We start from the raw sequence: 14,686 nt of genomic DNA, 5'->3' as shown, positions 1-14,686 counted from the left end.
AGGAAAGCATCCGCCTCGATCCTAAGAGGGGTGTAAACCCTGGAGCAGAAGCGGGGCAACTTGTGATTGAGGGGGGACGCGAACAGATCGATGTCCGGAGTCCCCCAGCGAGCAAACACCTGACGCAGGGTTACGGAGTGGAGAAACCACTCGTGAGGCTGCAGAAGACGACTCAACTTGTCTGCCAGACAGTTCTGCTGGCCCTGAATGTAGACAGCTCGAATGAATATATTGCGGCGGATGGCCCAATCCCAGAGCCGCATTGCCTCCTGGCACAGGGACATGGACCCAGTGCCCTCCTGTTTGTTGATATAATACATGGCGACCTGGTTGTCCGCGCGAACAAGCACTACCCAGTCGCGAAGTAGATGACAAAAAGCTTTTAGAGCGAGGAAAATCCCTCGAAGCTCCAGAACATTGATGTGACAAAGGCGGTCGGCCCAGAACTAAAGACCCTGGGTGCGCAGACCGTCCAGATGAGCCCCCCAAGCATAGGTCAACGAGTCCCTTGTGAGGACCTTCTGCGGAGGAGGACCATGGAATAGAAAATCTCTGGAAAGATTGGAAGAGAGCATCCACCAACGGAGAGACTTCCTCAATGAAAGAGCCACGACAATGCGTCGAGAGAGAAGATCCCAAACCAGGTTCCACTGGGACGCCAAAGTCCATTGAGGAATACGGAGGTGAAGGTTGGCAAAAGGAGTCACGTGAACCGTGGAGGCCATGTGACCTAGGAGTACCATCATGAGCTGAGCCGGCGCGGAGTGCAACCGGATAAGGGCCTCCTAATGAGGCCAAGGCAAGAAGGAGCGGAGACGCACTGTGTCCAGGACTGCTCCGATGAACTCGAGAGACTGGGGCGGACAGAGGTGGGACTAGGAAAGTTCACCTCGAAGCCGAGACTCTGAAGGAGCAAGATAGCACAGTTACTTATTGTAACAGGTGTTATCCAGGGACAGCAGGCAGATATTCTTGACTGATGGGTGACGGCACCGACGGAGCCCCGGTACGGACAATTTTAGAGTGATTGCACTCTAAGAACTTGGAAAGTTCTAGCAGGCCGCACCGCGCACACGCGCGTGCCTTCCCGCCCGATGGAGGCGCGCGGTCCCCAATTAAGATAAGCCAGCTAAGAAGCCAACCCGGAGAGGTGGGTGGGACGCAAGAATATCTGCCTGCTGTCCCTGGATAACAACTGTTACGGTAAGTAACTGTGCTTTATCCCAGGACAAGCAGGCAGCATATTCTTGACTGACGGGTGACCTCCAAGCTAACAAAAAGAGGGATGGAGGGAAGGTTGGCCATTAGGAAAATAAATGTTGCAAAACAGACTGGCCGAAGTGTCCATCCCGTCTGGAGAAAGCATCCAGACAATAATGAGATGTAAAAGTATGAACTGAGGTCCAAGTAGCAGCCTTGCAGATTTCCTCAATAGGAGTGGAACAGAGGAAAGCTACAGATGCTGCCATAGCTCGAACTCTATGGGCCGTGACAGAACCTTCCAGTGTCAGTCCGGACTGAGCATAACAAAAAGAAATGCACGCTGCAAGCCAATTTGACAACGTACGTTTAGAAACGGGATGTCCCAATTTATTTGGATCAAAGGACAGAAAGAGTTGGGGAGTTGATCTGTGGGGCTTAGTACGCTCTAAATAGTAAGCTAAAGCCCTCTTACAGTCCAAAGTATGTAAAGCCTGTTCTCCAGGATGAGAATGAGGTTTCGGGAAGAATACAGGCAGGACAATCGATTGGTTGAGATGAAATTCAGAGACAACCTTAGGGAGAAACTTTGGATGTGTACGCAAAACCACCTTGTCATGATGAAAGACTGTAAAAGGTGGATCAGCAACTAGTGCATGCAACTCACTGACCCTCCTGGCAGAGGTGAGGGCAATAAGGAAGACCACTTTCCAAGTGAGAAACTTGAAAGGAGTTGTAGCCAAAGGTTCAAACGGAGGCTTCATTAAGGTGGAAAGAACCACATTGAGATCCCAGACTACAGGAGGGGGCTTAAGAGGTGGTTTCACATTGAAAATGCCCCGCATGAATCTGGAAACCAAAGGATGAGCTGAGAGAAGTTTCCCATGAACTGGCTCATGAAAAGCAGCAATAGCACTGAGGTGGACTCTGATGGAAGTAGACTTGAGACCAGAGTCAGACAAAGAAAGAAGATTATCTAACAAGGTCTCCACTGCAAGCGAAGTGGGATCATGATGATGAAGAAGACACCAGGAAGAGAACCGGGTCCACTTCTGTTGGTAGCATTGAAGAGTGGCCGGTTTCCTGGAAGCATCCAGAATAGAACGAACGGGCTGAGACAGAAGAGAATAAGCTGAGGTCAGCCCGAGAGATACCAAGCTGTCAGGTGCAGAGACTGTAGGTTGGGATGCAGAAGTGTCTGCTGATGCTGGGTAAGCAGAGAAGGAAACAGTGGAAGAAGAATGGGCTCCCTGGAACTGAGTTGTAGTAGAAGGGAGAACCAATGTTGCCTGGGCCACCGTGGAGCGATGAGAATCATGGTGGCTTGTTCTCTCTTGAGCTTGAACAAGGTTCGTAACATGAGAGGCAGAGGAGGGAAAGCATACAGGAACAGATTGGACCAATCCAGGAGAAATGCATCCGCTGCCAGACGGTGAGAAGAGTTTGGAGCAGAAGTGGGGCAGCTGGTGATTGTGAGGAGCTGCAAAGAGGTCTATCTGAGGAGTGCCCCATTGAGCGAAAATGGACTGGAGAGTCAAAGGATCGAGAGCCCATTCGTGGGGTTGGAGAATTCTGCTCTCCTTGAATGTAGATAGCCTTCAGGAATAATTGGTGATCTGTCGCCCAAGACCAAATCTTTTGGGCTTCCTGACACAAGAGGCGAGAGCCTGTCCCACCCTGTTTGTTGATGTAGTACATTGCAACTTGATTGTCTGTGCAAAGGAGTAGAACTTGAGGAAAGAGAAGATGTTGGAAAGCCTTGAGAGCATAAAACATCGCCTGGAGTTCCAGGAAATTGATGTGATGTTTCTTTTCCTGAGCCGTCCAAAGGCCCTGAGTTTGAAACTCGTTCAAATGAGCCCCCCAGGCATAAGGGGAGGCGTCGGTGGTGATTACTAGTTGATGAAGAGGAAGATGGAACAGAAGACCTCTGGAGAGATTGGAAGATATCAACCACCATTGTAGAGATTGACGAAGAGATGATGTCACAAATATGTGTCATGAGCAAGGATCCATCGCTTGGGACCACTGGGTAGCTAGGGTCTATTGAGGAGTGCGCAGGTGAAGACGTGCGAAGGGGGTGACATGAACTGTTGAGACCATGTGCCCCAAGAGTATCATCATTTGCTTGGCAGAGATGGAGCGTTGTGGGAGCACCTGCTGACAGAGAGATTGAAGAGTCTGAAGACGGTTGGACGGCAGGAACGATCTCATGAGGACTGTGTCTAGGACTGCTCCTATGAACTGAAGTCTCTGAGTAGGGATGAGATGTGATTTGGGTAGATTGATCTCGAACCCCAGAAGTTGCAGGAAAAGGATGGTCTGGTTGGTGGCAAGGAGCACTGCCTGAGAGGAAGTGGCTTTGATTAGCCAGTCGTCCAGGTAAGGAAAGACCTGAAGATGATGAGAGCATAGAAAAACAGCAACCACAATTAGACATTTGGTTAACACTCTGGGAGAGGAGGCAAGGCCGAAGGGTAACACCTTGTACTGGTAATGACAGTGATTGATCATGAAGCGGAGGAACTGTCTGGAGGCCAGATTGACTGGTATGTGAGTGTATGCCTCTTTGAGATCGAGGGAGCATAGCCAGTCACCTTGATTGAGAAGAGGGTAAAGAGTGGCCAGAGAAAGCATTCTGAACTTTTCTTTGACCAAGCATTTGTTGAGGTCGCGAAGATCTAAAATGGATCTGAGATCTCCTGTTTTTTTGGGAACCAGAAAGTAACAGGAGTAGAATCCCTGCCCCTTCTGATCTAGAGGAACTTCCTCTATGGCGTTCAGAAAAAGGAGGGATTGAACTTCTTGTAGAAGAAGGGAGGACTGAGGAGTGTTCAAAGCAGACTCTCTTGGCAGACTTTGGGTAGGAAGAGTCTGAAAGTTGAGAGAGTAGCCGTGGCGGATGATGTTGAGGACCCACTGGTCCGAGGTGATGATCTCCCAACGGCTGATGAACAGAGAAAGACGTCCTCCTAAGGGCTGAGGCAAATGGGCGGATGGTAAAACACTGGCTATGCCCTGGAGAATGAAGTCAAAAGGGTTGAGTAGACTTCTGCTGTGGAGGAGGTTTCACCTGTTGTTGTTGTTGTTGCGTCCGAAGGGGTTGTCGTTGTTGCTGACGCTGACGCCTAGGCTGCTGAGGAACCTGTGGTAAGGGTTTATGTTTATTTATTCATTTGATGAATCGCTTATCTATAATTTACTAAGCGATTTACAATAAGATACATAAGCATTATAAAACAAGATACTAATATTATATACAAACTAAAATCAAAACTCATAAGCAGACAAACACTTGAACATTTTAAAACAAACTTAATCCTTTTAAAAGACATATTAATAGTATCCAGTACTAAATAAGAAACCGACTTATACACGGACATACTAAGACACATAATGATAAAAAGGGGAAAAGTTACATTTTAGATGTTGCGAGAAGAAAAGGGAACATTCAAGGAAAAAACATAGGGAGGGATAACTTGACTGCAGCAAAAGAGTATTTCTATTAAAGATTAAAAGCATCTTTAAAAAGGAAAGTTTTTAATTTATTTTTAAAAAGACTGAGATCCTTTTCATTTTTTATATATTGTGGCAAAGAGTTCCACGTCTGGGGGGCCACAATTGAGAACATGTCGTGCCTTCTGGTATCTACCACTTTTAAGGAAGGGTCTAGCCACATAGCGGCGTTGATAGGCCGATTGCTGCCGAAAAGGCCGGACAGGTGGAGTCATCTTCTTGGTTTTAAGAAGAGTGTCCCAGCGAGTCTCATGTGCGGACAACTTTTGTGTGGTGGAGTCCATGGAGTCGCCAAACAGCTCATCCCCTAGGCATGGAGCATTAGCCAGGCGATCTTGATGGTCGACATCAAGCTCCGACACCCTGAGCCAGGCTAGACGACGCATGGCAACAGACATGGCCGTGGCTCTGGAGGTAAGTTCAAATGTGTCATATATAATAATAATAATAATAACTTTATTCTTCTATATCGCCACAATCTTGCGACTTCTAGGCGGTTTACAGTCAAGAGAGCTGGACATTCAGCGAGTTACAATAAGCAGATAGTCAAGAGGAAATACAGAGTACAGAAACTTTAAGAAAGCGAAAAAATAAAATATACAGTTTGCTAAGAAATTTCCGAGAGGACCTTTTTGAGAGGTCGCGAATTACAAAAAATACAGCGAAAATTACAAAAATACAGCGTAAATTACAATATACAGTTTGTTAAGAATTTTCAGAGGGGACATATTAGGTGAAAGGTCCCGAAATTACGAGATACAGTTTGATTAAGATTTCAGAGGGGGCATATTGGGAAGACGAGAAAAGACAAAAGTGTTTGGTGAAGATTCTGTTTAGGTGATATATCTATCGAATAAGGCAGTTTTTATGAGTTTTCTAAAAGCGTTGTAGGTCAGTCTAGCTTTATTAATGTAGTTGTCTAGCCAATGTTGTTGTTTGTTTGCTTGGTACGCGAAAGTTCTTTCCAGAAAGGTTTTATATTTACAATAAGTAATGCTTGGGTATGCAAAAAGATAGCAGTTTCTGGTTTGTCTTATAGGGCTGTAGAATACGAAGTGAGATTGCAAGTACGTCACTTTAAGTGACTCTGCTGGAGGTTGAGGAAGATGCATGACTTCAAGATACTCCTTAGAAGGTCCAAGTCCACAACCATCTGATGAAGAAAAGATGATAAAGATAGCTGATCTGGCAATGTTTTGCCTCGAGAAGGACTCGGGATTGTCGAGGCAGCCTGGGTCAAATATGAAGCTTCGGCCGGATAAAAGGCCTCAAAAGAATAGTGAGACTTGGACGAGGCTATGGAAGCCGCTGAATCCTCGAGGTGTGGAAGAACATACGAACAGTGATTCGTGAAGAAAAAAACACAAACCACGGTGTAGAGAAGGCATGAAGTTGAAAAGTTAAACGCAGAGAATCAAAGACGGACTTCTTGGCTCCGCGGAAAACTGAGAACTGAGGAGACGCGCCCTACTCTGGGCGGGAAGGCACTCGCGCATGCGCGGTGCGGTCAACTCGAAACTTCTAGCTTCTTCAAGCAAGTCTGCTTGCAAGCTTCCGCATCTGGGCTCCGCTGATGACGTCACCCATATGTGAGAATAGGCTGCCTGCTTGTCCTGGGATAACAGTTTTTTCAAAAATGGAATAATATGATATTGAGATTTATATGGGGAGGAAAAGAACCAAGGGTTGGAAAGCAGGCAATGTTTAAATCTAAGGCGGAAGGAGGACTAGGTTTTCCTTCTTTGGAGAATTATTATAAAGCAGCACAGTTGAGAGCAATAGTTGAATGGCATTCATTTCCTAAGCTTTGGGTAAAAATAGAACAAGCAATGTTAGATGGGAAAGAAGGTATAAGAAAACTGAAATATTTACCATGGCAGGGAGAAATAGATTTAACAAATATAAATAATCCTTTCAGTAAATGTTCTCTGAAAATCTGGAAAAGTGTTAGGAAAACATTTTTTAGGCAGAGAAAAAGGTATTTTTTTCTCCTCTATATTATATACACCGGATTTTACACCAGGTAGGGAAGGTGGGATGTTTAAATGGGAGGCAAAAGGTTTAGAATGTTTTGGCCAACTAGTTGAAGAAGGTGAGGTTAAAGCCTTTACAGATATTCAGGATCAATTTCAATTAGAAACGAGAGATCTTTCCTCTATTTACAGGTAAAAAATTATATATTAACATATAAGATGAAGAGCAATGGAAATTTAAAGAAATCTGAATTTGAAAAAAGGTTAGGAGAACCAGTAGCAAAAGGGCGTGTTTCGTAGTTATGTAAAATTATAAATGAAGATAAAGTTATCAAAACATCATATATGAAAGCATGGGAAAAAGATTTGGGAAAAGAATGGTCCATAGATGAATGGGGGTAATTGTATCACATCTTTTTCAGACAGCTAGGGCTGCCACTTCGGTGGAAAATGCTATTAAACTTCTAGTACGTTGGTACATTACCCCGGTTTTAATTAGTAAATATACTAAGCAGAGTGATGTTACTTGTTAGAAAGGATGTGGTGAAAGAGGTACATTCTGTCATATGTGGTGGGAATGTCAAAGGATCCAGAAGTTTTGGGAGCAAGTTTTTAAGTATGTAAGCAGATTATTCAGACTCCACTTAAGCGGAATCCTGAAAGGGCATTGTTGGGAGTAAGAATAGAAGGTTTAACACTTTCTCAATCTAAACTTTTGGACTTGGCATTTATAACTGGCGTATGTTAAATGTACCTACTTTGAGAGATGTGAGGGAACGTTTAGGAATAGTGTGTGAAAAATATATACTTTCAGCCCTTTTAACTAATCAATGGGCAAAATTTAATAACATATGGGAGACATATTGAACTGGAAAAAGAAGCTTTATGAAGAATTACTCTACCCATATGGTTTTGGAACCAGGTCTCCTGGGTGGGGGGCGGGCAAGATAGATAGAACGTACCATGAACTTTTGAAGCTGGAGAAGAGAGGAAGAACATTGGCGAAAAGCGGAACTCTTGCGGTCAGGTAGGTATTTCTCAAAAGAAGCCAGATTCTGAATGAGGTGCTTCAAATAAAAAGAGAAATGAAAAGCATAATTACCGGACCGGTTAGCCTACATAGCATTTTGGTATAACCTCTTACCAAATTTGTCCATGGCCTTCCCCTCTCTGCCAGTAGGGACTGTGGCGTACACACTAGCTCCCGCAGACTTTTTTAGAGTAGATTCCACCAATAGAGACTCGTGTGGAAGCTGAGGTTTATCAAATCCAGGGATGGGGATGACTTTGTATAAGGAGTCCAGTTTACGAGGAGCTCCTGGAATAGTTAAGGGAGTCTCAAGATTTTTATAAAAAGTCTCCCTCAGAATATCATGGAGGGGTAATTTCTGAAATTCCCTTGGGGGCTGGTCGAAGTCCAGTGCATCAATAAATGCTTTGGATTTCTTGGACTCAGCCTCCAAGGGAATAGAAAGAGACTCACACATCTCCTTCAGGAAAGATGTCCGGTTTAGAGGATGGATCTTGAACAGAAGGATCCTCTTCACCAGATGAACATTCACCCTCAGAGAGAACAGGCTCTTCGGAGTCGCCCCACAGATCAGGAACTCTGATTTGAAAACTTCGATCCCGAGAATCCGGTGTCGAGGGTTCAAGGTGTCGGGATTTACGTACCGACTTTCCTGACCTCAAAGAAGTGGTACCGGGAGAAGTTAAAGGCTGTAAGGGTGCCGAAGTTTGGACAGCCTGATGTGCTCTCGGTTCCAGTGCCAGGACCGGCATGGAAGCCGAGGAAGCTGAATGGACCGGTACCGATAAGAGTGGAAGCGGACAATAGAGGCTGCCCCACCATCGGTACCGGTGGCTCAGACCGGACTGGAACTGGAAGGTTCGGTGCCAATAGAGCAGGAAGGAGCTGCTGCAACTGCTCTTTAAGTTGCACTTGGAGGACGGCTGCAATTCGCTCGTCCAGGGAAGGCACCGGTACCGCTTTCTTTTTCTGCGGTACCTGTGGTGCCGCTCGACGCCCAGAGGATGAGGAGCCCGAGGACGAGGCACTCACCTCTATGGGGGCGGAGCGTTTGCGCGGGCGCTTCGTGGTCGGCAGGACTGGACTTGCTGTCACAGCGACCGGAGGGCGCTCCAGCGGGGAAGGCTTCTTAGCCAGCTTACCCGACTGGTGCGATGCCGGCGCGGTGTTGCGTGGCATCGAAGAAGTGGGTGCCGATTGCGAAGGAGCCGACGCCGGTGTCGATGCCACAGAATCAGCCATGTCGGCACCGAAAAGTAACTTCTGTTGAATTTGTCTATTTTTCAATGTTCTTTTCTTTAAAGTTGCACAACGAGTGCAAGTGGAAGCCCTATGATCCGGACCCAGGCACTGTAAGCACCAGTTGTGCGGGTCGGTCAGAGAAATGGGCCATGCACACCGCTGGCACTTCTTGAACCCTGGTTGAGGGGGCATGAAAGTAAAGACGGCCTCTGACAAATCGAAAGCCGAGACTTCGATGATGGCAACAGGCCCCGCCGGGGCGAACCCGAGAGAAAAAATAAAGTTTTTTTTTGTTTTTTACTAAGAAAAACTTAGAAAAAAATAATAAAAGAAGGAAGATACTCTTCCTCACAAAATTTTCGCGAGCGGGAAGGCGAAAAAAGATCTTTTCAACGGCCGTTGAAAAGAACGCGTCTTCTTAGCTCCGCGGAAACTAAGAAACTGGGGACCACGTGCCTCTGTCGGGCGGGAAGGCACTCGCGCGTGCGCGGTGCGGTCTGCTAGAACTTTCCAAGTTCTTAGAGTGCAATCACTCTAAAATTGTCCGTACCGGGGCTCCATCGGTGCTGTCACCCATCAGTCAAGAATATGCTGCCTGCTTGTCCTGGGATAATGTCTGTTCCGTCGCTCGCAGGACTTCGGAGCGAGAGGACGCTTTGATTAACCAGTCGTCGAGATAGGGAAACACCTGGAGGCTACGGAGGCACAGGGCCGCAGCCACCACAACCAGACATTTCGTGAAGACCCTCGGAGAGGCCACCAGGCCGAAGGGAAGAACACGATACTGGAGATGGAGATCCCCACCCGGAATCTCAAATACCGGCGAGAGGCCGGATGTATCTGAATATGTGTGTACGCCTCCTTGAGGTCCAGGGAGCACATCCAGTCCCCCTCGTCAAAGAGGGGATACAATGTGGGAAGGGTGAGCATTCTGAATCGTTCCCATACCAGAAACTTGTTCAGAGCACGGAGGTCCAGGATTGGACGCAGATCCCCCGTTTTCTTGGGTACCAGAAAGTACTGGGAGTAAAATCCGGAGTTCCACTATGCCTGGGGAACCTCCTCGACCGCCCGCAGGCGAAGAAGTGCCTGAGCTTCTGCAGAAAGAGAGGAAGCTGAGACTGAGCAGAAGGAAACTCTCTTGGAGGCAGGTCCGGGGGTACGTGACGGAATTGGAGGGAGTACCCCTCCTTGATGATAAGACAGTACCTAACTGTCGGTGGTAAGATTTTCCCATTGGGCAAAGAAATGATGGAGACGACCCCCGATGGGAAATGGGGAAGGCTCCATGAGGAAGGGAGCCCGAAGGCTTGAACTGGAATTGTCAAAAGGACGGCCCGGACTTGGCCGGGGCCAGTGGCTGAGATTTAGGTTGACATTGCTACTGCTACGGAGGCCGTTTTGAAGGAGGCCTAGAGAAAGCAGGAGTGGATTTCTGTGGATACCTCCGGAGAGGAATTTTATATTGGCGAACCGGAGGGACCTTAAGATTAAGTTTCACCAGAGATGCAAAGGACCGCTCTTGGTCCGAGAGGAGCTTTGTGACTGCCTCGATGGAATCATCGAAGAGCTCATTACCCATACACGGGAGACTGGCAAGATGATCCTGTAGATTCTTATCCATATCCGCAAGCCGGAGCCTAGCGAGGCAATGCATAGCGATCGCAAAGGCTGTGACTCTCGAGGATAATTCAAAGGCATTGTAAGAGACCTGAAACATATAGAGGTAGAGCTGAGAGAGGGTCTCCACAAGGAGACGAAACGCCTGGCGCCGAGGCTCTGGCAAGACCTCCCAGAATGAGCAGAGGGCATCAATACAGAACCGAAGGTAGGACGAGAAGAAGAAACTGTAGTTGAGGACACGGTTCGCCATCATAGAGTTCTGATAAAGGCGACGACCAAATTTGTCCATCGTCCGGTCCTCCCTGCCAGGGGGGACAGCAGCATAGATCTTCGAGGGGTTAGACTTCTTCAAGGATTGGTGGGAAAGCAGAGCACCCTCAAACCCTTTAACGGGGGTAGTCCGGTAACGGGACTCCAACTTGGAGGGAATAGCTGTGACAGCATAAGGTGTCTCCAGGTGACAGCATAAGGTGTCTCCAGGTTCCAGAGAAACCTCTGCCGAAGGACCTGATGCAAGGGAAGGCAAAGTGCTTCCCGAGGCACATTGTCTACTTCCAGTTCCGCCAGGTATTCCTGCGTAATGCGGGAGCCGGACTGAAGATCCAATTTCAGAGCTCTGCCCATGTCAGAGATGAACGAGAAAAGGAGGAGGTCTGAGAAGAGGATTCATCCGTCGGAGGAGATCGGAGCGCAGCCGAGAAAGAGGAAGAAACCTCTCTGGAATAGTAAGCCGGAGCCTCAGAGTCCCGTGAATGGGAGACGGAAGAGGTTCGACTAAGGCTGTAGGAGGCATTGAAGAACGGCCCCGAGCCAAATGGACTGGGGAAGACCCCGGAGTCCGGTGAAAGCTTCGGAGAAGACGGTGTATAGGAAAAATCCCCAACTGGCTTCGAAGGAGGCCCTTTAGAAGTTGGCAAGCTTCGCGATGGGGAACAAACACTAGAGTCCAATTTGAGGACAAGTGTGTGTGTAGATGGTCTCAAGGTCGGAGACCTGCCCCGACAGGGCGGGGAAGACCGGGGCTTTTTAGAAGAGGCAAGCCTCGCCACAGTAGCGGGGGAAACACGGGCATCCAGCCGGGACCCCTTAAAAGTCCTCGGCGCCTCAGTGGAGAAGAATCGCTTGAGGCAACCCAACGAGTCCTGCGGGCGATGCATCAAGAAATAAGGTGATGCTAAGGCTGGGCATACCACAACTGGCGTCGAGATCGGAACTAGTTGGCTGACCACCGAGGAAAACTGTGTGGTAATAATAGCCTTAAGCATGTCCTCGAACATAGGTACTGAGACCAAAGGAAGGTGGGTCGAGGGTGCAGCAGTGCGCTCCTTCGGGGGTGACCTCGAGGATGAGTATTCCCTACGTGAGGAGGCACGCTTAGAAAGATGTCTCGAAGACGCCGATGATGCGGCGCTGACATGAGACTCAGAGGAAGGCTTCTTTGCTGGCATACCTGAGGAGGAAAGAGGAGACTTACCCAAGGCCGGAGTAGTAGAAGAGGCCGAGGCCGGAGCCTTCGAGGCCGACGGGGACTTCGAGGCCGAGGACTTCAAGACCAAAAGCACCCAACGAGGGAGCTGAGGCCAAGGTCTTCAAGGTCGAGGCGCCCAACGAGGGTGCCGAGACCGAGCTCGAGGCCTGCCCCAAAGGATCCATAGGGCCAAAGAGTTGAAGAATCTTGGCTACCTGAGACGAAGAGCCCGCGCTTGAAAAGTCGCACAATGGGGACACGACTCAGCGCGGTGTTCTGCACCCAGGCACTCAATACACCAACAATGGGGATCAGTGATAGAGATAACCCGGTTACACTGGGTGCAGTTTTAAAATCCGGAACGAGGCCGGAACATAAGAAAAACACGGCTGTGGCCCCGTGAAGCCAGGCGGCCAGGGAAGGACCGTGAACCCGGTCAAATTATACGAAAATAATAAAGATGCGAGCACAGCAACTTAAAATTAAAATAATAAAGAAAGCTGAGGTGCAAGAGGGACGAGATTGTGCAGCAAGGGAGCAGTGCTTCTGGCTCCGCGGAAAACATTGAACTGAGAACACGCTGAGGAGACGCATGCCCTAGGCTGGGTGGGAGGGGAAGGTCTTCAAGCAAGTCTGCTTGCGAAAATGTCCGCTAGGGGCTCCGTCGGTAATGTCACTCACATGTTGAGAATATGCTGCCTGCTTGTCCTGGGATAAAGGAAGCCCTATATGCTTGGACTTCCCTGGGTATACCTCCTGGTATCATGAAAACGCAGTCGAGATGAAGGAGACCAAGATGCCCCTGTAGACCCTGTCCTCCGGCAACCTCCGAGACTTAACACAAAATCCTTCACCAACTTATCCAGGGTCTCTCCTAACAGTAACCTGCCCCGTACCAGGCGCAACTTTGAGGCAGCACACCAGCCCTGACTCCACATCTGGAAAGTCTGGGGGCAGAGCTCTGCTGGACTCTACCACCCCATCCGTAAACAGCTGGATTCACTGAAGACAAGCTCGTGCCACATAAGAACTGCACACGGCCGCCTGCAGAGTCAGGGCTACCACATCAAATGAAGACCTTAAAGAAGACTCAATCTTCCTATCCTGAGAGTCCTTCAGAGTTACACCTCCTTCGACTGGTAAAGTGGTTTTCCTAGTCATTGCCGCCTCTAAAGCGTCCATCTTTGGAAGCCTAAACCTATCCTGCTCCTCCTGAGCCACCGGATACAACAAACGCATAGCCCTTGCTACCTTGAGGCCTTACTCTGGCATAGTCAATTGCTCTGAAATCAACCCCTGCATGGCCCCATGCACAGGAAAGGTTTTAGGCGGCCACCTAGTGCCAGCCATAAGGGGATTGAGCACTGCTCCCCTCCTATATCCGGCAAGAAATGTGCAGACACTCCATCGCTTTAGAAATAAAGGCCGCCAGTTCCTCCCTATGGAACAGGCGCAATGCCGAGGGATCATACCCCTCAGCCTCCTCTGAATCCATGTCCTGCACCCCGGCCTCCACCCCCCTCACCCCCCCCTGGAACCAAACAGAGGAAGAGAGATATCAGGGTTGGAGAAGTCATCAGCCTCTGGCAGCACCCTGCACCTCTTGGCCCCTTTCTGACCTCCCCCACACACTAAACTGTGGCTGCACCAATGCCCCTTGGGCTATGCTCCCTCCGTAGATCCCCCCTCCTGTCCAGGTTTGCCCTCTACTGCAAAAAAACAAACAAAAAAAAACCCAACAACTTATGCAGCAGAAGCACAAACTCTGGTGAGAGGTTGCCAAAGGCCACAAGCCTTTCCGAGGCTGCCGCTCCCTGTGTCAGCAATTCTACAGCTGCTGCTTTAGTGCTCGGCCACACTTCCATCACCGCCACCAGAGCCAGTCCTGCCTTCTTCTCCCCAAGCATGTCGTCTTTTGTGCAGGGAGGAAGCGCACCCTCCGGTGCCAAAAGAACAGCCACGTCTCCCGCGCAGCCGGCCAAACAAACCCCCAAAGGAGAATGAAGCTTCCCGCACTGAGTGCAGCGTTTCACTTCCTCCGCTGCCATGCCTCTCACGGTTTTATTCCCTGCATATCCAGGCAAACAATTAGCAGCGTTCCTTACATACTCCTGCTTCTGAAAGGCCTACTCCAGCATTAAAGTCCAGGTGTTGCCCCCAAAGTCAGCACTACCAGTTGCCGACACCCCTGAACTCAACTGGAGCCTCTGCAACAGGAGAAACTGCCTTTCCAAACAGGAGTCATCAGATATCCAGGAAACATCGGAATAGCAACCATCCAACCTGCTGGAAATAGAGCATATGGACTGGCAAGAGGGGCTCCATCCAAGATATACACCTGCGAGTCAGTTCTCTATCTCCACCTACTGGTAAATGTGTGCTATTCCACTAGTCTCTGGATTCATCTGCTGCTGGCACTAAGTAAAGAAAATTTTTATCACTCCTGAGTGCTCTGAAAACTCAGCTGAGTCCTGTGACATGCTCTCTTTTAGGTTCAGTGGACTACATATTGCCAGAAGAAAGCACCCCATTACAGACAATACTATTGTATTTGAAAAGTTAATTCTGTTTATGTTGTCTAAATGCGGTTATATATTTTAATACTGTTACCTAAAGAAGAGCATTTCTATCCTA

At 48.5% G+C, this 14,686-nt stretch overlaps 1 protein-coding gene across 5 annotated transcripts in view; it reads right to left on the bottom strand.

Moving 5' to 3' along the window:
* Positions 1–14,686, bottom strand: part of YARS2 (tyrosyl-tRNA synthetase 2) — a 136,439-nt gene that overhangs the window by 90,410 nt on the left and 31,343 nt on the right. The window lies entirely within an intron of this gene.

The sequence above is a fragment of the Geotrypetes seraphini genome, chromosome 1 (assembly GCF_902459505.1).
Source record: "Geotrypetes seraphini chromosome 1, aGeoSer1.1, whole genome shotgun sequence".
Lineage (NCBI taxonomy): Eukaryota > Metazoa > Chordata > Amphibia > Gymnophiona > Dermophiidae > Geotrypetes > Geotrypetes seraphini.
This window is presented reverse-complemented; position numbering and strand designations above follow the sequence as displayed.